Source organism: Anser cygnoides, chromosome 6, assembly GCF_040182565.1.
Source record: "Anser cygnoides isolate HZ-2024a breed goose chromosome 6, Taihu_goose_T2T_genome, whole genome shotgun sequence".
Classification (NCBI taxonomy): Eukaryota; Metazoa; Chordata; class Aves; order Anseriformes; family Anatidae; genus Anser; species Anser cygnoides.
Genome location: NC_089878.1, coordinates 23830797 through 23857042, shown reverse-complemented (window position 1 = coordinate 23857042; position 26246 = coordinate 23830797). Strand labels below are relative to the sequence as shown.

At 37.3% G+C, this 26246-nt stretch overlaps 2 long non-coding RNA genes across 4 annotated transcripts in view; one reads left to right on the top strand and one right to left on the bottom strand.

Moving 5' to 3' along the window:
* The window catches only part of LOC136791143 (uncharacterized), a 28657-nt gene extending 13138 nt beyond the window's left edge, over positions 1–15519 (bottom strand). Inside the window, exon 1 of the long non-coding RNA XR_010832507.1 lies at positions 15358–15519. This is a non-coding gene — a long non-coding RNA (uncharacterized lncRNA). The remainder of the gene's footprint in view (positions 1–15357) is intronic.
* LOC106029940 (uncharacterized) overlaps positions 1–26246 on the top strand; it is a 338557-nt gene that overhangs the window by 270093 nt on the left and 42218 nt on the right. For 2 of the 3 annotated variants that reach the window (XR_010832504.1, XR_010832505.1), the window contains one exon: positions 3427–3540. This is a non-coding gene — a long non-coding RNA (uncharacterized lncRNA). Of the gene's footprint in view, positions 1–3426; positions 3541–14454; positions 15292–26246 lie in introns of those variants that run through there. The other variant, XR_010832506.1, reaches the window with a different exon arrangement.

Genomic DNA, 26246 nt, shown 5'->3' with positions numbered 1-26246 from the left:
TTGTTTCTTTCCTAAATTGCAATTCATTAAAATTACAGATATTAAAATAAGATACTATAAAATTACATGAAGCATGTACACATTAATAGCCATTAGTAATAGCTTGATATTTCTATCTAAGCAACAGTTTATTAGAATGCCAAAAGGTTATATTTGACAACTCACATGACTGATTTTTTTCCTCATCCTTTCTGCTCCTCCAAGAAATTCAGTCTTACTATGCACATAACATATGCCACGTCATATTTAAGCATGTTAGGCATATTAGTTTTACTTTTAGATTTATTTTAAAGACAATAATTACTGTTCATTAAAATACTTAATGTTGACAGAAGTATCTCTGGAATGAACCACACCAACCTCAGAGCTGCAAGAGGAAGTCAGTGCTCCCTCTTCCAGCACAATGCAGGGTTTTGTTTTGTGCACAGGATGTTCTTGGTATCAGGCAAATGCAGACTTAGATCCTCTTGCTTTTGATTTAACTTAAGCATAAATTTAAAGCTAAGTCCATGCTTAATGGTTTTGCTATGCTTTAGCTTTTATTTTAAGAGTTTACGCTTTTCAGAAGAACTTGAGTATTTCATAGAATTAGAGACACTGGCTCCGCATGTTGAAATCAATGGTGATGGTCATGGAGTGCAGGTTCTGACCTGTACCTGTTATGAGACAAAATATCCCTAGGTATTTCTACAAAGACTTGCAAACTTCACATTTCGGCTACTGTTATGAATTGATTTCCCACTGTTTCTTTTTCTGAAAATTTTCCTTTTGGGGACAGAAAATATTCAGCAACAACATCTTAATGTCAGACACACAGAACAACTGATTTGGCACTTTAGAAATCATAGTTTCCATGTGATTTTTGAGCTGATAATGAATGGTAGACACCAGAAATATATGTGGTATTTTCAGTTCTCGTGTACATAAGATAACAAGCTACAGACGCAATACTCATTTTTCATGCACCCAGGATTCTCAGTGAAATCAATTGATGAATAGGAAATGCAGGATGAGACTTGTTATTATGGTCCTGCTTCTTCAACTCAGATATGAACAAATTTAGTGTAAAAGACATAAAACCTTTAGCTGCATTGCACAGCTGGGTATCATATTTAACCATGAGGATTAGGATGTAATCCTGTGATTTCTGAGCAGTCTGTATTTCTGAAGTACTCAGTCCTTGCAGGCTCAGGATCTTGTTATGTGCCTTGAAAAGCCGTGAGCAAGTAAGTTTTATTCAAATGTTCTGCAATTCTTTTCTTAATTACAGAAAATATTAAGGCACCCTTTGTTAAAGAAAGAAACCACTACTATTGCTGTTTCTTGATATGTGCTTTTATAATAATTTTGTATTTACAGATGCTAGATTTGCAAACTTAAAATTACATTTATTTTAAAAATAAACCAGGTGTCTCTCTAATGTTTGTAGTCACTCAGACTCATGATGTTTAGTTGCTAGAATCATGTTATGGCCTGCAACAGTAAATATATTTGTGTATCAGTCTTAATCATTAATTCCAGTAATTGAGCATTTCATAAAAGTGCTTTATAAACTGATGATAAAAGATCAGAACCCTACAATGTTGCTTATACCTGTACAAAACATTAATACAGTCTCATTTAATAAGCTGACCAATAATATTATTAGGAAGAATATCTTAATGATGATATCTTACTTTTGACAAACTAAGAGATATGTTTTGCAATATTTAATTGAGCAAATCTCCCAGTGGTTTCTGTAAAAGTTGTGCTTGATTAAGGACTACAGAATTTGACCTTAATAATATTTTATCATTTATGCATGGAAATGTAGGGTGATAATAGTTATTAGCATTCCAGGTATTCCATTTTGCTCATGTAAATTATTCTGCTATTAAATAGTGAGTCAGGTTGTATTTAATACCCCCAAATAGTTATGTATATTTAACAGAGAAATGACAATAGAAAAAATGGATTTAGTTCAGTTGTTGAGCTGCTATGTAAACCAATTATCTATCCTGAGGGAAACAGCTCTGTCTACAACTACTTAGGCTCTAGGGCCTATTACAAATCCTGGAGTGGGCTGTTGTTTCAGTTCTCAAGGGAATCTGCCACGTCACACTGGAAATAGTTGACAATAATTAGAAAGCCTGCTTCTGCCAGTATTGCACACAATTTTTAATACCTTTCTGAGTGTTATGGGAGATAATATACAAGGTTTTTAGAATTCCAGTCAGGCTAAGGTGAACCATGGAAAGGACAACTACACAATAGCCCCAAACTGGACTGTGACAGGCTAATTATTGTGGCTTCATTATAAAACCTCTTTTTGCATAGGTCACCTGGGAAGTGTAATTAAAAATACATTATTGGTGTATATTTTTATTGAAGCAATTAAATTAAAAAGCCAAAAAATAATTATTTGACGAGCAAATAATAATGTTGGTCAACAGCGTTTATCTAAGAAAGAGAGAACATGTTAGTGGTTCATTAGCAGTAAATGTGTTAACTGGAATGCCGTTTGAAAAATGAGCCATAGAACAGCTTTTAAATACTCAGATTAAAGGATTTATAATGTCAGGTTTAACACAGAAATTATAGATAGTATTACATTGCCATGAGTAATAGCACCTTTAATCTGACTTAGTAAAATGATTTACTACACGTGGTGTGCTTTTCACAATTAGGCAGCTATATATCTAATATCTAACCTTTGTATCAGCCATATATAGGGATATCAACCCACATGTATCCATCCACATGTAGGTGGACATGCACAGATACATGTAGGGATATGTAGATTCTGTAAAACTTTACAGCATCTGCTGTAGAAAAGACTTTTTTGCCTACCTCAGTAATGCAGCTCTCAGGGAGCCCTCTTTATCTACTTTTTAGACCTTTCTGCTGTGGAGACTTAGGGATTCCCTAAAAGCACGAGAAGATGCAAGGGGATGCCCCAGGAAAGTGGTAGGATCACCATGCTCTCAGTGTGGGTTTCCTGGACTGCAGTGGGCAGATAATCCACGCATACACTGTAGGACCAACTCTTTCCAAAAACACTGGGTTGACTGAGCGCACACATGTCGGTTAGTTCTCATGCGATGAGGAAGTCTGGTGTGTCCTGAGTATATCATGCTGGCTGTGCTGTTCAAGCTCTCTACAGGACATATGCAGTAGGGTGAATGCTTTTATGCCAAGCTATTTGTAGGCTGTGATCTGTAGGTGCACAAAGGACATATTTGATACTCTTGGAAGTCTCAAATTCAGTCATATTCAGTTTTTCTCATACAGAACCCACTTGGTGTCCCTTACCATTGCTCACCACAATGCCAAGAAACTGCACACAGAGCTCAGGATGTGGATGTACCACAGACTTACATAGCAGCATTATATTTTCTGTCTTCTGTTCTACTTCTGATAACTCTGAACTTTCTCCTTGCTCTTTAGCTGTCAGTATGCTGGCACTGTCAAAAGATTGATGGTCCTCCAAGATCTCTCTCCTGAGATGAGTAACTTAGAACCTCTCCTCCTGCAGATGCTTTTAAGTCTCCTTTCCTTCAGGTATTTACCCTTCATTTCATCTGTTATTTTATTGTTAAGTCACTCATAAAACCTTTCCAGGATACTTTATATACATATTTAATCCTGAATAGTTGTCATCACCTGTAAACTTTGCCAACTCACTGCTTAACACTTTTCTAGATAATTTATGAATATGTCAAACAACACAATCCCAGCACAGATCTCCAGAGGATTCTGACAGTAATCATCCTTCTCGGTGAAAACTGACCACTTACTCTTGCCCTTTGTTTCCCTTCTTTTCACCAGTTGCTAATCCTGAGGAATACCTTCCCCTTAGCCCATGACTAATCTTCAAGTTTTTGTTTCTCTAAGAGCCTTTGGTGAGGGATTTTGTTGAAAATCTGTTGAAAATCCAGTCACACTGTATCAACTGATTGTGTTATCCACACATACATTGATGTGATCTAACAACTAGAAAAGATTTTGGGGCATGACTGCTGTACAAAAGTTAATCTTGACCCTCTTCCCATACTACTAGTGATTTTTTTTATGGTCTCTATGTACTTAACCTGATGCAGAAATGAACTTCCAGGACTGCAGTTACTAGGATCATTTGCAAGGACTTTTTGAAGATTAATGTCACAGTAGTCACATTTTGTTTCTCTGTCTCTGTGGCTGTTTTAAACCAAAGCACCGTTACTGTTTGATTTCATGTATAGATTCTCAGACAACTTGGGTGAATATCATCTGACCTTGGCAATTTCTTTTTGTCCCAGTTTGCTAACGCATTCTAAAATTTTGCCTATTGTACTCATATCTCAGTTTGCCTCAGTTCTCCAGCTCCTTGCCTCTCCAGGCACAGGTGTAAGAGCCTTCTGGTGTGTTAAAAAACAAATATGCTAGTGAGTGGATCTTCGCTATTTATTTATTTATTTATTTATGGCTTAGAGTTATCTTTTTACATATATTCGCCATTTTTTCTTACCCCCCCTCAATTAAACTTTCAGATTTAGGCATTAGCTACTTTCTTTTGGCCTCATATAACCTTGAGAATTTAGGAGTTACTGTAGTTTGGGAGATGAACTAAGTGTTTTCAGAATGAGGTTGCCGGTTACTACTCGTCACAGACACAGACTTCAATATGCCAAGTTTCTTGCTGAAAATATCCTCCCTTATAACCATGATAATCTCTTTCTTCAGGTATATTTTATCCTACCCTAAATATTATAGTCACTTTTCACAGTAGAAAATTTACAGGCTGGTAAATATCTACAAAAAAAGACCATTCTGTGTTCATCACTATAAATAAAAATGTATTATGCAGTGACCTTCTAAATAGCAAGGCCTGATCTTACTGTAGTCGAGGGAGTTTGCTGTTGACCCTCTCCCTTAAAATAGAACATAGTTATAGAAGCTTTCTCATCAATAAACAAGAAGTGACTCTTTTGTTACTGCATTTGATTTGAAGACTTTTTCAATAATAACGAAGTATGTCTAATGGTTATATCCTTTCTAAAAATAATCTCTTCCAGACATTTCTCCCCTCTTTCTTTCCCCATGTTATGTATGTGTGTATGCATGGATGTATGACTATACTGAAACCAAAGATAAGTTTCTACCCCTTTTTATAATTTTCATTCCTAACATGAGAGCAGAACTTATGGCCCAATTTGAAAAAATGCCTAAACCTAAAAACAAATTAAACACACATAAAGTTCTGTTACTGGTCAGACCAAAAACCCTAAGGGTTGCATTCTGTATTCAATTACCCAAGTGTTACTCCAGTTGAAGTCAGGACTGGAGGGCAGAATTAAGTCTGAAATTGTAAACAAGAAAAATCTGAACTGAGCCTGTGCTTTCTTTAATATGCACTAGAATGTACCAAGATACTGTTGAATATGAGGTCTCTTATTTAGGAAAAAGAACAAGAAGCAAAAATCAGTGAGCAACTGGGGAAAGATTTCTCCAGGATGGAATTTGCTGGCTCAATGTTTTGTCACAAAAGGGTTTGTTAAAGTGAGGAAACCTGTGTTTTGAGACTCCCAAACTGAGTTTGTTTTAAGTTACTCCTTTCCACAGCATGTCTGTCTCAGTTGTACTTCTCTTTAGCTGCCCATCCTGTTGTGGTCCACATTTCCTTCACCCTTTTCTGACACCAAGTCCAGACCCACTCCTTTCTTGCCACCCACAAGAAGTGGGACAGCAGTCAACAGTGCTCTTGCAGGTATTTTGCATTTCAAAGGTTATGTGTGTTTTCATTATGCAAGGTGTGGCTTTGTCTCAAGGAAGTGTTTTTCTTTCTCACACAACATCATTTATGTACTTTAACTCAAACTTGTAATCTCAGGAGCTGCTTTTCTTTTTGGTGAAGGACTTAGCACATTTCTAAGTACTGCAGAGATTTGAGCAGAGAGTGCACACAAAAGACAGGTATGACAGGAAGGTTTGCATTTTCACAGTGCACCAAGATGTCCTTCTGCTCTCTGCACATCTCCACAGCTTCGGAAGCTTCTCTGGTTAAATAGACACATGAGCCTGACAGGTCTATGTGAGTCATCAGCTGTTCATCCCTCTTGAGCAGGTTAAGGTGTAAGTCATTGCATGGCGTTAGAAAGAGGGGCTGAAGCTGGAGGCAGAAGAACATTAAGTTACAAAGAGTTACATGTATGGTTAAGGTGAAAATTAAAATAAAACAGAAATTGTATGAAAAGCAGAGCATAAGACAAGGCTGACATTCATGTAGTTGCCACAGAGGATGCTGTACAGACAGTTACCATTTTAGTGTATGAGTGGTCTTCCTGTCTCACAGAATGGAGCCATTGTTGGTAGCAGCAGTCAGTCATGACCAGACAAAGGGCAGCATGAGGGTGCAAGCCACGGAAAGGCAGTTCTATGAAGAGTGGGGACTTACTTGAGAAGACTGTGCAAAGCACCTACTTCATGCTACTGCTGAAGAATCAGTGCTCCAGGAGATGTGCATCATGAATTATGACATAATGTATTTTTCCATCTTTTATCATCTCACATTGAACAGATGTAATTCATATATGTTTAAAAAAATAATATTTCCTGGATATACTGTCTGAAGCTTAGTAGGGGCTTTAACAATATTTTCGTATGTTCACGAAAATTATTCTTTCAGTTTCTCTGCTTACACACTCAGAGGCACAGTACCGTTGAATGTGCTTTTTTAAAAAGCCAGCTCTGATGGAACTCAGATGTCTGATAGTCACCACTGTCTCCCATGTGAGAAGCTTGGTAGGCTTGGCAGCATGATATACTGCCTGGTTTGCTTGGGCTTAGGATACCTCACAGAAAGCATCATCCTCTTTCCCAGTGCAACTGTGACCTACTGGCCCAAATACCTCATCTGATCTCAGCTGCTATGATATTTTAGAAAAAAATAGGCCTTGTGCTAGCCATGCAGTGATCCTAATCTTTGAAATCTCTATACACCCAACTTCATTCTGACGTTAGAGAAGGTCTGGTAACCATGCAAAAAATGTTAGCTCTCTCTAATATGTGATAAAACTATAATAAATGTAGAAGTTGATGAAATGAGGAGTAAATGATTATGAGCATTGTTAGGCAATGCACAGGTTCAGGGAAGATGAACTTTTCCTTTTCAAAAGTTCTAAAACTATCCCTGAAAGTTTAACTGGCAACAAGCATGAGCAAGCTCTAGTTCTGAGCATTTCTTCTTGGAAATAAGTGGAAGAAAAGTGCTTCAAATAAGACGTAACTATTAACCTGTAAGTTAAGGGTTAATTTTTCTTTTTTTATGGCAGGAGTAAAAGCTGACTTTTTCCATTCTGTATGATATGTGACATTATACATGGCAGCTGCAACCTAGTTCTAATCCTAAATTCTAATAGTTTATTGCCATTGTGGAAGAAGAAAGATTTGGTCCTTGCTCTGGCATTCCAGGTGTCTGAGAGATTTGCAAGAAGAGTGGAAAAGGGAAGAGCGATGTAAAGAATACGACATTTCTGGAAATAAATATCATTTTGATTTTGGTCATGAGGGAAGAGGAATGGATGGTTAAGGTCATCTGCTGAACTGGCATTTCAGTGCTTGGACAAGCAGAGAATCGAGCAGACAGACTTTCAGTGTCATGGGTTAAATTACTACTTTGAAGTGTGGCACCACCATATAACTTACAGGTCTAAGTACATGCCTACTTCTCTTCAGTCTAACTAAGCTTGCGATTTTCATTCTTGGTTATTTTGTCATACTGCTGACCCTGGAGAGAACAGACAACTTCATCCTGTTTTAAACTTTCTGCAGTTGCTTGGGGAAGTGCAGGGGATCCACATGGGAAGCTGAGCTGGAGGTACAATCTTGCAGCTCCTGAACAAATCAGTTGGCCACTACTGTGGCAGCAGTCTGCTCAAATATAATAGGTAGAGTCCCAGCTACATGAAAGCCAGAGAGAAATGTGCATATACAGAACAGAATTTTTTACTATGTCTTTTTAATTGAACTATCTTTTCTACAGATCTTTTGCATTTTCTCCTTTCTTTTCAAACTCACATGTATGCAGATTTTAAGGCAAAAATGGAACACTGTAGTTATCTATTCTAATCTCCTCCTTTTCCACATAACATACAACATAGAACTTCCTTGAATTAATTTCTTCTAGTCTTACACCTATGCTTGAACTGAATATGTCTTTCAGAGAAATATTCGATCTTAACATTTTATAGTGATAAAAAGTCCAGTACAGTCCTGGCTTGCTAGTTCACAGTGCCTAATTACCCACATTGTTAAAAATACAAGCCTTATGTCTAGCCTGATTTTTTCTCAGTTCTGTTTCCAGCCATTGGATCTTATCATATCTTTCTGCTAGACTGAAGAACTGTGTATTTTCCAAAGTACTCTTGCCCATGTAGATAACTACAGATTTGAGAAAATGTGCTCTTTTGACCTTCTCTCTGATAAGTTCAGAGTCTTACGTCTACTGTATTGGTAGCAATGCCCAGATTCAGATTTGAGGAAATATCTCAAGCCAAACTGGTGGTTTTGTACTATAGGATTTCCCTTGCCTCTGAATCATATCATTTAACTCCATACTTCAGTGAGGCAGAGGCAAACACGAGCTTGACAGTTATCCCACTGGCCTTTCTCATACCAGGGATGTGTGAGAGAGACCTCTGCAGAGACAGATCTTGTGTATAGATTTGCTTCTGAAGGCAAGAAGAAATACCTATATTGTTCATTCTTGGATATATGTATTTTACAATAGCTTCCAGACTGCAATTACTAAGATGAATTTATTAGCCATGCTGACAATCTGCAACTTGTTATCTGCACCTGTGTCTCGGACTTACTCTTTAGTGACATTTGTCCCAGGTGTATTGAGAGGGGCTTCTTCCCTATCAGTTATAATTTTACAGACAGTAGAGGTGAAGCTCAAGAACATCAGATCTTCCAAAACACTCCAAGAAGTTTTTTTCAATACCAAAAGTAGTAGATTCTCCCCAAACTAGATATAGATAGTTGGCGGAAATATAATCAGGACTCTGGACTCAAGTGTGAACTATGCAAGTCAACAACATGGCTTTACCACTAGCATTTTTAGTCTTCACATTCATATTTTACAGCTTTTCAGTCTTTCTCCTATGTCTTTTCTGAACCCTCTCTGACTTTTTTTTTTTTCTTTAAATAAATTGCTTAAAGTGTGGACAGCAGTGTTGGATTCCAATAGCACAGGCTCCAATATCAAGGCAATATAACCTTCATATATTTTCCTTTTTATTTCATTGAATCTTATCTCTCCTCATAATAGCCACAATGGCTACTTATAAACAACCAATGTTCAGCTGAGTATCTGCCATGAAGATTACTTCTTTTTTAGAAATATTGCCTTAAAATCCTACAGTCTGGAATTCCCTTCATCTAAATATGACCTATATTTTCTTCTAGATGAACAGCCTTTTTTCATTGGCATTGAAGCAAGTGTTTGACTGTGCTGACTGTCTATGCAATGAAGATCCTTTTATATCAGTGATCTGCTTTTATCTTTATTTATCACTTCTCAGTCTTTTCTTTACCTGAAAATGTTATTGGAATTATGTGGATAGATATTTTCCATGGGTTATTAATAAAAATGGGACAATGTAGGGAAAAATCCCTGTGAGATTCTACTACAAAGATACCTGCACAATGATAATTTCCTACCTACAATTAGATTTCAAGAACCATCGGCTGATGTTTAACTTACATAATAGGTACAACAGTTATTTTACAAATTTCTAGAACCCCAATCAGATGTTCAGAAAAGCACATCAAATGCTTCATAGATCCTATTACATCAGCAATATTGTTGTTATCAAGCAAATTTGTATTTTCATCAGATAGTTTGATAACATCTGTCTGCCATATGCTGAAGTTGATCAACATTCATTAAATTCTCTTAATTCTTCAAAACAAGAAGAGGGTCACTACATTACTACATGATATAAGCAGAACTGTACCTTGTAGTGCTTTTATATATGGCAGTTTTCATCACAGTAATGGCAAGCTTTATTAGCACTTACTGAAAGCTAAGCATGGAATTATTGAGATCTTCTGTACTCAAGCTGAGAAGAAGCTTCGGTATGGTTTGATTTCTTGTTAAATACTTTTTAGTAACCTGACATGGAGAGGACTTGAGGTTTGTATGGCTCCCTCTGAAACAGCAAAAGTAGTATAACCTTTAAATAAAATTGCTTAATTCCTTGTCCTTTGCTTAGTGTCTTGAAGGTTGAGGACTTGCAATATTTGTTTAGAAACCATGGGTGGTAATATTTAAAATTTCTTTGAATTTACATGTGCATCTCTGTACTAAGCAAATCAAACTGTGGTCGTTTTTTCCTTGGGGAAATATCATGGTAATAAGTTAATGAAAAGCAGGATGGAGAAGGGTGTGAAGAATATTAATGATAGCTATATATTTGCATGTATCGAATATTTATGTAGTACAATAATATTTGAGGTAATGCATATTACTGGAATGTGTATGACAACCCATGAATCCATAATGTAAGCATATACATATGGGGACAGTGCATGAGTATATGTGAGAGAGACCAAGCAGGAGAGCAGAGGATGTAAGCCAAAGTAAAAGGCAAGGCAGAGTGAGGTCCTGTGCTGGGATGGGGAAGCTGGCCACTCTTCAGCAGTAAGACCACATCTCTGGGAAGTGCTGGCCTCTGGCATAGAGAAATAGGGGTCTTGGTGTCTTTACTTCAAACAGCTGGAACTTACAAAGCTTTATTGTCTTCCAGGAGAGGGCTAGCATTAACAGCATGTGCACTGTGTCCTTTTTTGCTAGGAAGCTGGAAAGGTTCTACCTCCCACATGAGGGTCTTAGTCCAAGTGGGGAAAATGTGGATGATGAGAGAGCTTCTCTAATCATCCATTCTCATCTTCCAAGCCCTCTGCTGTCTGTGAAAGCTCAGCCTGAGCAGCAGAGAAACACTAAAATAATGGTTTGGGGGTGCCAACATTTGACTGTTTGCCCCTCCATGCCTATTGCTAGCTGTTGATGTGTGTTTTAATTCCACTTTTTAGCATGGGCCTCAGTCTGCTTCTGCCTGGCTTGCCTAGACCTGGATTTCTTCAGTCACTGTTGGTAGTTTGACTGGTGATGCTGTAGGACAGAAGGTGTACAACACTTAACAAAACAAACCCCATTTCCATAGGTCAGCTCAGTTAAACTACCGGAATTCGAGAAGGAACTAATAGTAACTATGCTTGCAGTTACTTATTTTTCTCATTACATGTATATTTCATTTCTTGTCCCTGAGTCAAAATTGAAAGAAGCCCATGTCATTATTATCTGATATATTTCCATGTGTAAATAATTGATTCATGAAACTGTGGTTAAAGGGGTCTGCTACATATCATTACCTTTGACCTTCTGCCATAGGTTGGTATAACCCAATATACTACAGGTACATCAGAAGCCACTTAAGTCCACACAGTTACTCCAATAGTGAACTCAATAACTTCAGCTTGACTAGTGTGTAACTTCCTTGAAAGTATCAAGTTTTGACCAGAGGATACTAAGACATAGCATAGCTTGGAGGACAGCTATGCATTTATTTTATATGTAGTCTCTCGCTCATTTGAATTTGTCTGGTTTCTGTTGTAGTCACAGCTTCTCATTCAGTTTGTCCACACCAGATTAAAGAGCTCTTTAAAATCTGATTTTCTCACTGTAATCAAATTTGTCACCTCAAACTATTGCACCCAGAATAAAATCCATCAGTAGAGGTAGGAAACAATCAACGCATTTGTTGCTACTTTTATCAGAGAACAAAATAAAAAATGAACATGGAAATTCAACTAATAAAGTCTGTTGAGCCCAAAAGTTCTTCCTTGAGATAAGGGCTGGTGTCCTGCTCTTGGAATGTCTGCAGCAATGTTACTGTGCTGCAAATTACTGGTGCCAAAACAAAGCACTTCACTTTCAAGAGCAGGCAGCTTCATAACTGTTACATGTGCAAAAGTGCCATATGTATATATTGTGTAAAGTAATTCAGCTCCATCTCGTATGGTTGGTGTAATTTTAATTGCATGGTAAAACATGAGAGTATTTCTAGAAGCGAAAGATAGCTGGGAACACCTGCCTCCTTATGTTCAGTGTATAAATTTGTTCATTTTCAAGATGAACTGCTTATTGAGAAATCATAGCTAACAGGTCCAAGAACTGACTTTACAGTCTATACAGTTAATTCATCTTAAAATCCTTTTTTTTTTTTTTTTTTCCAGGAATCTGATAATCCCTAACAAAACCATTAAAAAATACAATATCATACTTTTGGAAAAGGACCTGTTTTCAAAACCGTTCCCAAAGGTAGCAAAGTCATCCCAGTGGTTTACCTTATTTTCTTTGTCCACCTGGGTTGGACTTTAGAATGCATATGTAGAAAATATTCCCATGTGTTCATGAAGAAGACCAGACAATACAGCTGAGCTCTTGCTTTTATAGTTTTTCAATATCTCCTGAGGTCATACAGGTCTATGGAATGTTTTTCATATTGTGAATAATAATAATAAAAAAAAATGCATCAAAAACGTAATTTCTCAAACACTTCTTCATAGCCATGCACTGGCTGTCACCCGTAAATACACAGTACTGGAAACTCCTGACAGCTCCTGCAATCCCTGAGACAGGGCTGGACCACACAGCAGTGGTCGCCTCGGTAACCGGCAGGGCCTCTGTGCCAACAAAAAGCAGCTGCAATTTCCCCTTTTCCAGGATTCCTGCGTCATTCACAGGCGGCCACCACACCGTACCTCAAACTGACCTGAGCAAGGGCTGGAAATGCTTCAGGGAATAAGACTGCGCCTCTGGATGCGCTGGGGGATGAAGGGTTAATCTGATCAAGGGGTTTAGATGTTGCAGCTTCGTTTGTTCACAGCTGGCCAGGGTGACTGTGATACCAACAACCACTAATACACAATACATACATACTGATACATGTGCACTAGGACATGTGCAGTGTGTTTTTATAATATGTACAATACAAAACATTAAAAGAACTAAGACTGTCTAGAATACCTAAAAATGCATTTTGACCCTTTTATTTCATCACTTGGACAATTGGGAAGATGACTGGTTGTTTTTTCCTGCTGATTTCAGAACTTTTCACAAACAAATCCGCAGCTCCGCGTACGGCAGACCTGGGTTTTTCTCAATCTGACTACTTCATATGGAAAAAAAACACAACAGAAACTCTTAAATCAGTTTTAGTCTTTGTTGAACAAGGCAAGCTCATTCAAAAATGAAAATCATCCTGCTGAGAAATGCAGAGCAAGAGGCATATGAGGAAGGTGCAGCAGCTCTGAGGGCTGGTCAGGGTCTGTGTGAGTGCAGCCAGCAGCTGTAGCGTGGAGGGAAGAGTGCTCCTTCCCATGGGAGCAAAGCATGGCTCAGAAACCTGCCTGTGCTCCAGAAGGGACTTCCTCTATGATACGAGTGCACGCAGCATTGATTGCATCTCCCCGTCTTCCCCAGCCATTACACCCTGTCAGCTCCCTTTGAAGCGGCCAGCTCCAGCCCATCTTCTACCTGAGGGGTGCAACAGTAAAACTTTCCTATGCATTAGGCAGCATCACAGTTGCTCATGAGAAATGTGTGCCTCAAATGCAGAGATAGATATCACAGATAGGTAGAGAAGGCTAGGGCTAGGGAGGACAGCAAGCTGCAGAAGAAAAAAATATATATGTAAACCATTGCCAACAGAAATAAATGATGGTGTATTCCTGTTCAACCACTGAATTTATTTTTATTCTTCTTATAAACAATAAAAAAATCCTACTGATGGTAGCTTTCCAATCCAACTATGCGTAGCCTGAATTGCAATACCAGCAAATATCAGATTCTTCCTTTCTATCTGTTCCTGGGTGGGTTTCTATTTGCTGTTTGCAGGCAAGTGCTCTATATATGTAGTACAGCTTCTTTGGCAGTAGAGGGCACTTAGAATATGGACAAAACATAAAGAAATTCTTTCTGAAACTTCCTTCAGAAAGCTTTTGTTTAGGTATGTGAAAGCTTCAATGCTGTCAAATGTTCTCTAGTTTAAACTAAGGAGATTTTAAGCAATGTTTAACCTTGTGGTTTATTTAATATCTCTGTTTTAAATGAAATAAAAAAGTTTATTGTACTTCCTATCCAAGTTGGCTTTTAACATTGCAAATTGTCTATTTATGTATTTTGTCCAGTGTGCTATCAGCAAAGCAACAATATTTTATTGTTTTGCTGACACTAGGATTGTAGGAATCATTTTTACTAAGTAAATGGTGAAAATAATTTTAGTAATATTTTAGGTTGTTCTGGGATTAAATGAACCCATTCCAAAATAGAGAAACTCAGTTATACTAGTGGTACAGAAGAAAGATGCTGCAATGAAAACCTAAGAAGTGAAAAAAATGTGCCCTACTACTACATTTTGATTCTTCTAGGAAAAACATGACGCTTTCATGAGGGCTCATAGAAGAACTAGTTCTTCAGGCTGCTAAGGACACTTCTCTCTCCAGAAGGACCCAAGAAGATTTGGATCTTCAGAGGACATGGGGATGTCATTGATATTTGAACCTGAATGTAACAGCTCTATTCACACTCAAATTATACATTTGAGTTACTCCCATTAATAAATTTTACTGTTGAAGTGGACTGTACTTCGCACCTGTACAAACTTCAGCAATAATCCTATCAACTTAACCTCACGTGAATTGTCCTTAAAATTCAGTGGCATTTACTCATTTGAAGTTCTTATTTCAGGATCAGGTTTGCATGGAGTATTTTTTGCCACTTTTGGAATCTGGTAGTTTTAACAATAATTTGCTAAATACGAGAAAATATAGGGAGCAGACACTGTAAAACAGGACAAAGTAGGCAGAAATCTTCTCCTGCAGCTATTTGAAGGTATTGGATCTAGTCCATAAGTGGAATAAACTCATGTAGCTCCAGTGAACTGAAATGAAACTCTGCTGATTTAGAGCAACTGAGGAACTGGTGAATTGTCTGTCAAAACACAGGAGTCAAACTGTGTGGGTGGGTTCTGGTTATATTACATTACTGTCAGTGTTCGCAGAGCTTTGAGAACAGGGCAAGGAGAGGACCTTCTTTTTCTAAACCTTTTTTCATATATAGTAACGCAACATTTTAGTGCTCATTCTTCTTGTTTGGCCTAATTTGTGGTATCACTTGCAGTACTTCCACGACTTGTAAAAAACCAACAGATTAATATTTTTGCAAGCACAAGCTGGTGAAGATGCACTGATTTACAATGAAAAATTGCATCAGCAGAGAACTTAATTTAACAAGGCCAGGCACACAGTCATCAGCTAACTTTTCTCACTCACCTTATTAGTTCTTCCAACGAGGCATCTTCAGGAAGTTTCAGCAGGGATGATGTCTCTGCTTACCAAAATCCCATCTTGCTCATCCTCTGGCCTCGCTACCAATAGGTTTTTGCAGAGGCAATGGTAAATAGATCTTCATCAGTTCAGCCACAGTACAGCTAACAATTAATTTATCCACCCTGTAAGAGGATGTTACCAATATTACTTACCTGGATGCGGGATTTGTGCTTTCCTACTGATGTAGCTATCAAGAAAACAGACTAAGAGGAGGAAGATGTTCGATCACCCACAGGAGAAGGATCTATCAAGAAGACAAATGTCTTGGTTGCTTCCTGTCCTGTTTTGATGAGATAGTACAAGGTGGTGGAAGTCTGTTGTTGCAATAGCTCCTGCTATTACCTGTTTACACACAGTGTCTGCAGTTCCTGCCCACGGGAACTTGTATCTCTTGTAATGGCTTCCTTCAAGCATATTGTTTCTACCAAAAAGGTAGCAGCAGCTTTCTTCTCTATTCTGCACATTGTGCACGAAAGGCATTGTATGAAGCAGAAGTAATGACCACAAATGCAACAGAAACCAAGAGCTTATTTTCAGTCCCATTTTCATAGGCTGAAGGAACTTGATAATTACCTAAGGAACTTCCATTTGAAAGCTAGAACAGGTGGAAATGACCAGTGGAAAGGAAAAACCTGACTTTTGTCCACCAGCTGTCTAACTGGTACAGTGGTTCACAAACATTCCCCTTGATACTTACTTCTACTCCCTTTTGCTTAGAGTCTGAATGCTACTTATCACATGGTTAAGACTCAACTCATAAAAACATGTTTCAGCAATTGGAATTTACCCTTTGACCTTCATTCCCCTCACCCCCCAGTCCCCCTGCTGTGATGCACAAGCTTTGTCTTCACCAATCACTTACACTGGTGAAAACTGCTTTTTTGCACAAGTTAAACTTAGCACACAGCAAGCATTAAAGTATATATAGACAAAAATACATATATGTAATTGTTATGTTGTCTCCTTGCATGCAGAGAAATATCAGAATTTTCTGGATTTTGCCATTTTACATGCAAATATTTTTTTGCAATGCATACCCAGCCAAAACAGCACTAGGAGTGGTGAATTATTCAGTATGCTGAAATATTTCTTTTTGTTTTTTACACACTTTTTCCACTGTGCATAGGCATGTACATGCCTGCATGGGGCTAGGACTAGGCATATCCCCCTGTTCCTGTTCTCTAAACTTCTGTGTGGGGTCACTGTGGAGGAGCAGCACATCTGCTTATGCTGGTTATTTGATGACATATGGTAATAGCTGCAGTGTTATAGCTGAATGTGACACACCACAGCAAGTTAAGCAAAATAAACCCGATAGCCTTTCTCCCCACCCCTACATTAAAAAAAATGTGTTTTTCTTTTGTACGGTGAAGAGCCATTATTAGCTGTGGAAAAAAAGATACAGTTGAGTGTTTCAAGTGCCTGGTTTTTGTATACCTGTGTGTATGTGTATGAAAACTAACCAGACAGGCAGTTCTGCATTGGTAAGTAGGGCACTTTATACACACAAAACCATGTATGTGTACACGTATACATTCAAAAACATTCAACCAGCTTTTAAGTAAAAATAATACCCTAAGACTAGAAGCTGAGCCTGTTGTTAATCTATCAGGCATGCAAGTACAGTCTGTGGTGCAATCTGAAGATAGCTCTACTGCACAATTATGAGATTATATCCTCTTTAAAGGCTATAATTATGCCTCCTCTGTATATCTTATTTAGAAGGCATAATGCTTCTCCCCTGAAAGTGAAAAAACTCCTGCATAGAGTTGCAGTGATGTTTTGCTTCCAGCACACAGAAGACTGTAGACATCCAGAAAGATTTTGTATGTAGGATCTTTGGACTACAAGGAGCAAGGGTGAACTCCTAATACTGTACTTGAAAAAAAAAACTAACATTATATATTTTTTTAAAGCTACAACCTTTGTGACTTTTGGTGATAGAAAGTTACGTCTTGTAAGAGTTTCTCAAAATTCATTTTTACAGATGTCTTAGTAATGACTGTTTGACGGCTTAAATTAAACATGTCAGTCAGTAGCATTGGGATCTTTCCTAGCCATAATAAAATTGAAGACATCTTTTTAAGCAAACTCTACTTTGCATTTAGCACCACTAGCTATCAATGTAAATGGGTCTGGGTGTTACAGACTCAGGAGGTACAGAAGAGCTGGTAATAATGCTGTGGCACATTTTAGCCAGAAGGTGATCGATAATTTAGGCTTTTGTTTCCTGTTTGGTTGCACTGTTTAATCTTTCCTCACTCAGATCAAAAGATTGCTCATTTTGGATGATAAAGCTTATTGCTACTGTCCAGTATAGGTGAGGATCACTTAATAAAATGCACCATCATAAGGCAGTAGCCCTTCTTATTTTGTTTTCAAAGATGGTAAGGAGTCTCACCGCTATACTCTTTTTCATAGAGCTGAGGTTGCTACAAACCTAAAGATAAATCTGCAAATCTATATGGCTATTCTTTATCATTGTCACTAGCTTAGTGGTGGTCTGCCATTTTTCTTGAAAGCCGGGCACCAACTGCTGGCCAGAAGTATTTTTCACTGAATTCTTTGTACTTTAAATAAACTACTGCTTCAAGAACTGCCAAGTGTTCCTCATTCATCTTCAGGACATAGAGCTTCATGTATATCTTTGCAAGCCTTGACTCTGTGAAATGTTTGTCTCATCTCTCTGCCATCTATAGCAGTCTTTGAACTCACTTCAGGTTTATTGATGGCCTTGAGTAAATTAATGCAGATGTAATTTTTTTTAAAAGGTTTCCACTATGACTAATCATATGCAAAATAAATCCTCGTTTATAGAAACTCATCATATATTCTACTCCTCTTGTTCTGAAAGGTCTTTCTGGATCCATACAGTAAATGTTTCTGAAAGTGTAGGGAGGGAGGAAATTGTTGTTTCCTTTGGCATTTCTCATCTGAAAGTGGTAGAAGAATATGCATTTGCTTTTCCCTCTGGAGGGGGAGATAATATGATAACCTTCTGATTATATACATAAGCGGGAACTGATCAGTTTCTCTTGTGGTTCGTTTTTAAGGGCAAGTTCCAGTTGGATTGTGCTAATGCACATATTCATGAATCTCTCCAAACAGGATTCACTGCTCTCCAGGGAACTGTTGAAGTATGCATCATTGTTTCAATGAAGTATCTTCATTATAAAACATAGGGACTATAAAAGGTGAATACCATTTGCCTCGGCCTAATATAATCTCTAGTTTGACTTTCTCCCACTATAGTGATTTTTTTTTTTAACAGAATCAGAGAAAATAAAATGAGACAATTTTGAATGAAATATTACATGAAATTAGGTACATGTGCCTTGATGAAGAGCGTATTTTATTTTCCATTGTTTTATTGAAATAGGGAAAAATTAGTATCAGTGGAATAAAAAAGATTTTAGATCACATATCTAATTCAAAGCAGCTCAGTGGGGATTTTTGGTCTCTAGAGGTACATAGTTTCCTTCTTAAGTCCATTAAAAAAAATGAGTATGATAGGCTGCAATGCTGAGTAAAGTTAACATTATGATTCAGGAAAGGGGGCAGATGCTGGAGTCTGTACTGAAATTAGTCACAAAAAGCATTTTGCTCATCACAAATAATGGGATGACATAAATATCTCTCTAGACTTTTAATTATTAGTCAAGATTCATGTTTTTCAGTGTATAATTATTTTTAAAGGGTCCAACACTTTTATGTATTATAATATGCACATTACAAGCAGTGGTCAACATTGAATTTAAATACGGTAGGAAAAAAAAGAAGGTTGCAGTATTATCTGAAGAGGCTTCTTAAGACAAGGAGCATTATAGTGAAGAAACACAATCACTTTCCTGCAAATAAAAAATCTATATAGCTGTTTATATTTTTACATACATAAATAAATGAATGTGGATTTTTTTTCAGACTGCAATGAATCTCTCACAGTAGAAAAGTTGTTGGGTTGCTTGCAGCACTCTAGATAATGTATAAACAAGGAGATAGGCATGATCCTTTCTCAAGGAGCTTGTGATCTGAGCAGGATATAGACAACTGTGTTTAGATAGATGTAATATGATATGTAGGTTGAATGTTAAAGTATTAAAATAATATTGGACTGTTTTATTGTTTTGCTTTGTATTCTAGAAAAAAAATAACATAGTATTCAAGGTAAAATACTATCAAAGATATCTAGCCCTCAATGGCCTTGTGACTTTATGTAGCTCTGCGTTACTTTAGAAAATGCTTTATATTTCAGTTTGTTTTCACAGTGTAAAATTCATGCCTGTGTATAGGAACCAAACATGGCCTATGGCCCACTTAAGTTCCACTCAAGCTGTATTTGGAAAGCTTAAGTGGGACTTATATAGTGAATAGGACTTTCCCTGGCACTTTGATCCATGATGGATTTCTCTTGTTGTAGCAGTGGTGACACAAGTCATGTGTTTTATAATGACACCAGATTTATGAAAACCTGTCATTGTCAAAAGCAGTCACATGCACAATAAATAAATAAATAAAATCTGGTGCTACATCATCAGCAATGTTAGAAGAATTACACATATTTCACAGTTTGCTTCAACGTCACCAGGTCCCTGACAAAAGATAGCTGACATTTGTAGTATGACTGGGAGTTTCCAGCCAACTCCCTCCACCCCACCACTCGCCCACCTTCCTCCACAAAATTCTGTTTAATTGGGTATTTTGGCAACTAGACCTTGAAATATGCCTTGCTGTCAATTATTTCATTTTAAAAGGCAAAACATCATTATGAGTTTCCATGCCACTTTGTTCCTCTAATTAGTATCTTTGGTGGCAAACTGGTGCCTGCAGAATACAGCCGTGCTAACAAAATATAGTAAAATCCTAGAAGTCCTGCCTGGGGGATATAATGGCTGTAAGGCTATATTACATACATGAATATACTATATTCATATATGTAAGTATATGTAATAATTTATATACTATGTATATTGTATAAAATATAGAAAATAATTTATTTATAGATGATATTATTCAAATCATATGACATATAACACATACAAATGAATTTATATATTATATACTACAATATGTATAGTATAGTGTATATAACTATAATATATAACATGTTTTATATACTATATTCACATATAAAATAAATATATTATAGAATTGAGGTATTTGACTATTTTTTGTTTCCAAGACCAATTTCAAGCTTTTTAGAAGTATTTCAGCTTGACCTTTTGATATTTAAGCTACCCTCTTTCAACAAGCAGAAGAGGTCATATGGTCTTTCTTTCTGTTTCTGTCTGGATAATAATAAGTCAAATATGAAGAAGCTTGTGTGCTTTTGAATATTACAAAAAGGAAATGGTTTTGGAGGAAGTGTCATGTCTGAGAATATACCAATTTATGCCATACTTGGAGCATCACATCAGTAAGAAACTAGAAGATGAAGTCATATGTGGCACATGACCCTGTTTTGGGAAAGGTGTGCTCAGAACTTTGTCTTTTATCGTTTCAGTTGTAGTGGATGTTAATCTGTGATTTTCAGAATTACTTTCCACACACCTCCTAGTACTCTGTCATATCTTCAATTTCTGGGGTAGGTATGTAGGTGTAGGTATTTAAGAACTGCTTTCTATTTGTCTCCCATGTAAATAAAAATTCACATACAACAGAAAAATAAATATGTCAGCATAAGCAAAAAAAATAAATAAAATTACCACGGGCCTAGCACTAGTATTATATATAGTAGACATATAGTGTGGCAGCTACATATCTGTGTTTCACCTCCATTGGTACAGGACAGAAAAATGCTAAGTTCCTTAGTATTTCTAGCAGGAAATCAAGCATATTTGGATCACCAGATAGGTAGAAAACCATCCCAAAAGACAAAAAGGGAGCAGTTACTGATTCATCTCCCCCAGCAAATGGCTGGTTTTGTTATGGAAATGCCACGTGAAGGAACTCTGAGGGAAGAACCTAAATAACTAAAGTTACTCAATAGTAATAGATAAGCTTCAGAGAATAACATCAATGCCTGTGTGATTTGCATGACTGTAACATAAATGCCTACTGTTGTTTTTAGTGTTTTATTTTTCTGATATGTCATATTCCTCACATTCAGTAAAAAAATAACTAACAAATAAGTAAAGGCTTTCATTACCAATAGAATGACAGAACAATATAATTATCATGTCAGGCAACAGAGCATTTTGCAGTAACACAGTAAATAATTTATGTCATCGTTGTGCTTTTTCTTTTTTTTTCAACTGCTATTTTTTAAATGTACATTAGTGTCACAAAGGCATCATAGTAGTTTGCAAGATACATTTTACATAATGATATTGTGGGGACCACAAAAAAGATTCACATATATTCAGACATAGGTAAGACCCCGCTGTTGGTTGGGTTTGCTGGGTAAAATCCTAGTTCCACTGAAAGCAATCCTCCCCTTTGATTTCAGTAAGGTGTGACTTTTACCCACTCTTTTCTTGTTGGGCCATGGTCCATTGCTAACATAAGGCATCAAAAATGACTTTTGGTCAATCAGGTTTTTAGTACAGATCTTATGGTCTGAGAGATAAAATAAATCAGTGTGGATCAAACCTCTTCTGAAGGGATCTTAAAAGTCAAGTTGATGGTCAAGTCATAATGATTGCTTAACTCATCAACTATGTATAGAGACTTGCTGATTTTGGAGAGTTGAGTAGGACTGCACTGAGCCCACCAGATTAATCAATGTAGGTGGTTCACTTATGCTCAAACATTAACTTCCTGTCACACAGAATATGAACTGTATGGAAGGGGTCCCCATTGCCATACTCTTAAACCTGGTCTTTCATCTGTTAGTGATGTTTATTGTAAAATTAGACAGAGAGTCAGTTACTGTAATATACTAAATGTATTTATGACATTAAGTATGATAACCTACTCTTTGATTCAGATCATTGCCACGAGATTCTAGTAACAGCCCATATTGTAAGGCAAAAATCAGATCTTGCTGAAAAGTTGTCATTATTAAAATATAGAATTTAAAATCAATGGAAAAATATTATTTTATTTGTCCTAACTTCATATTCTGAAGGGCAAAGGAATCTGGCCCCAAACATTTCCAGCAGTCTCAAGAAAGTGTGGCAGAAGGTCTTCAGTGTTAGAGTAGCACAGGAATGTGATGGAGAAGGGGCTGTACAAATGCAGGGAAGGAATGTGCAGCATTACTTTTTCTCTGTAAGCAAGAGAGCATTTGGTATACAAAATTTTCATATGTCTCAATAACAAAAAATGCATCCTATACCAGAAGCAGTTTTTTTTTTCTTCCTTTAGGAGAACACATCTGAATAAAGAAAAGGGAAGAGGAAATTACATATAAGGTTAAACAGCTTTCAGAGAAAAAAAAAATATATATTTTTTTCATACAATAGTCATAATACATTCATATGCTAAAAGACAGTGAGTGGAGAAATATTTTGGATTATCCATCTTCACTCAACAGAAAAGACAGTGACTACCAGTACAAAGAGAGAGAGAGAGGGAGGGGGGGAGAAGGGAGAGAAAGACATTTAGAAGAGAGGAAAAAAAGAAAAAAGAAAGAAAAAAAAACAGTGTAAGTAACAGTTTATTTTTCCTTTATAGATATTCTCTTTCTCTCCCCATCTCTGTAGAAGGCCAAAGCAAGTCATAGCTGTAGGGCTTTTTCATAAGTCATTCTTCATACAAAAAAAAGTGACACATATTGGTTATTTATCAACCTTTTTACTTTTCTTCTCTTTCTCACTACAGGAAGGATACAATACAGTGTATATAGGCACATATGTAAAACAACTTGTGGTAGACAGACAATGCTCCTCTACATATTCTTGCAAAGTAAGGGAAAAAAAGAAACATGCTAGTATAGTAATTCATGTAATCAAGTGTAATTAATAAGTAATATGTGAACAGATAAATAGAAATGCTCTGAAATTTTTCACAATACAGGAGGGTGAGCTAGCCATTTAGTCCTTCTTATGCTCAAGTAGAAAGCATTGAGCAACTCCCAATACCCAGCCCAGCTGGAGATGGGTATTGTACTTTACCGTTTGCACACCATCTATTTGTGGTCAAATAATAAAGCATGAGCTCCTAATGTCTCTCTTTTTTTTTTCTCTGGGAGCAGACCTTTCTTCTTACCTCGTCCTATTGCAAATTACATTGCTGACAAATAAGTCACAGATATCAAAAATAAATACAGTTTGTTGATTGAAAGCTCCATCTGTTTTATCTGGCACCAGTTCCATTTAATGATTATGACACAACCTTCAGTAACATCAAAGTCATGTGTCTTTAAACTTTGGAAAGAAGAAAGCAGTATCCATGTATCACATATGCAGCCATACAATGGCTGTTATTTTTCCATGCAGCGTGCATCCATTTCAATAACAAGGCAAACTGTGATAACTACAAAGTGAAAAAAGCATCAAGTGAGGCATTCATTGGGCACTGTTTTCAAGTATCAGCTCATGGACAGAGACCTGAAGCTTTGGGTCATATTTTCAGGTTTGAAAAGGCATCATGTATTCGGCAGAAATGACTGGGAATGAGTCAAGAAAACTGTTTCCTAGAGTGAATCTTTAATTGTGGTGACTTGTCTAGGCTGTGGAAGTCCAAGAAAATAATTGCAGTAAATAATAATCAAAATGTTTTGAAATCGCAGGCAAGATTAATCTCAAATATTTTTTTCATTATGGAAAGTTAACAAAAGACTTTTTTTGTTGTTGTTAGGTTTTTGTTAGTTTCATTTTGTTTTGTTTACCCCAGCTGCTCTCTTCATCCTGTACAAAGGATATTTCATCAAGTGGTAGGTTAGGTTCATTCACCTGCAAGTTAACAGACAAAAGAAGAGGATCCTTTGGCAGACCTTCTACTTCCAGTTCTATATACTTTTGTAGGGAAGAAGGAAGGAAGGAAGGAAGGAAGGAGGGAGGGAGGGAGGGAGGGAGGGAGGGAGGGAGGGAAGGAGGGAAGCAGGGAAGAAGTACTGTGAGAATAAATTAGCAGGCAACTGTTTACTTTGATCCGGAGAATGAGATATGTGTGAGAAGTTCTGCTCACCCTCACACTTCCAGTCCCAGCGTAGCAGAGTTCCTGCAGCCTCAGCTGGAGAAGCTGCTCTGCTCTGCATTGCCATAGTTCAAAGGTTTGCAGCTCATAGGTCTGTAAAGCACAATGAGAACAGAAACGGTCAAGAAAAAAGTTTCCCATACAGATACAGGTCATTATTTTAGTAATTCAAGAGCTGCCACTTCAAAACACACTGGACTCCTGTATATTTCTGTCCCACTACATCATCACAAATACCTGTAACTAAGAGCTGAGCAGTGACATTATTAACACAAAAGGAGTAGAGGAACACTACACTGCTGACTGTGCTTTTCAGAAACAGGCTGGTTATGGATTTTGTTACACTATCAAATCACAACTATTACCTCAATGAGCTTGGCAAGTGTTTCAAAACAGGGAGTCCAAAGTAAACTGCATCTCTTGTCTCCACTTGCCCTTGCTCTCTCCCTTTGCTTTCTCCAGGAATCCTTGTGAGAAGGAGGAATTTTGTCTGCATTAGACAGAAGCTGCACAAAATAGGGAGAACTTAGCCCTCTCCACGGGGAGTGTGACACACCACAGAACAAGCACGGCCAGTGCAGAAATTCAGCTTTCGTAGAATCCCTTGTAGTCTGAATCTGAATGTAAAGCTACTTCCCACAGGATAAAGCCAAAGAGAAGAGAAATGACTGGCAGAGGGATTGTGTGCTTTCTTCAGTGCAGTTCCCACTGCAAGTCCTCGTATGCAGACTCCTCACGCACATACACCCTTTTACAGAAGCTTGGCATCTCAACTGAAGGCTTCATAATTAGAAAAACAAAACCAAACAAAACAAAAAACTGTGCTCAAATTTGAAAGCTTTGCAGACTTGGTTTCATTTTGCTACCAGGATGGTTATTAAAGGGGATGTGAAGCTCTTTGTTATGGATGAAAGGCTAGGAATGCTATGAAACATCCTTATCAGAAGTTTTCCAGATTGTATGTTTTTGGACTGAATGCAATTCCTGAACATTTTTCTAGATTCCTGCTTTCTGTTTTGAGCTAAATTATCAGAAGCTGAAACTCATTACATTAAGGCTAAGAAGCTGAAACCACCAGTCCTAGATTTGCTGTAAGCTTACCTAAGGTTCAGCCTGGGTTTGTTTAAAGGAGTGGATGAAGGTTCAGACCAGCTCTTGTCTTATTCATGATAGTTGGCCCATCTCTAATCATAATGCAACAAACTACCTCAGCAGCTCTCACAACCAAGCTATCAACATGACCTTGTCATTTCAATTTTTCACACATTTTCTTTGCTCCCCCCCTCCCCTGCCTGTGTACCATATCGCACTAAAATCTCATCTCTCCAGCCTACTGCCATGGGCTACTAATCTGTAATACGGCTCAGTTTCAGAAATGTCAAGCAGGATGAAAAAGGTAAAACTCACAAAAGAGAAACTTCAGTTGGCCATCTTTGCTCCCATGAAACTCTCTCCTGCTTTTCACTTCACACCATGCTGCAGTCCTGCTAAGGGTCAGCGGGGTTTGGCTTTGGTCATCTGAGTGACCCGCAGAGAATAAGAGACTGTTATGCCTGTTCTAAACATGAGAGAAATAAATGTACTGCAATTAAAAAAAAAGAGATAATAATAATAATAAATAATAATAATAATAATAAACAACTATTTTCCAGCCACGAGAAACAAGGGCAGTTCACAGGATTATTTTTCCAAATTCTGTTAATCCTCATTTTTTGTTCCTTGTCCCTAAACTTTTTCCATTGCCTGAAAGTACT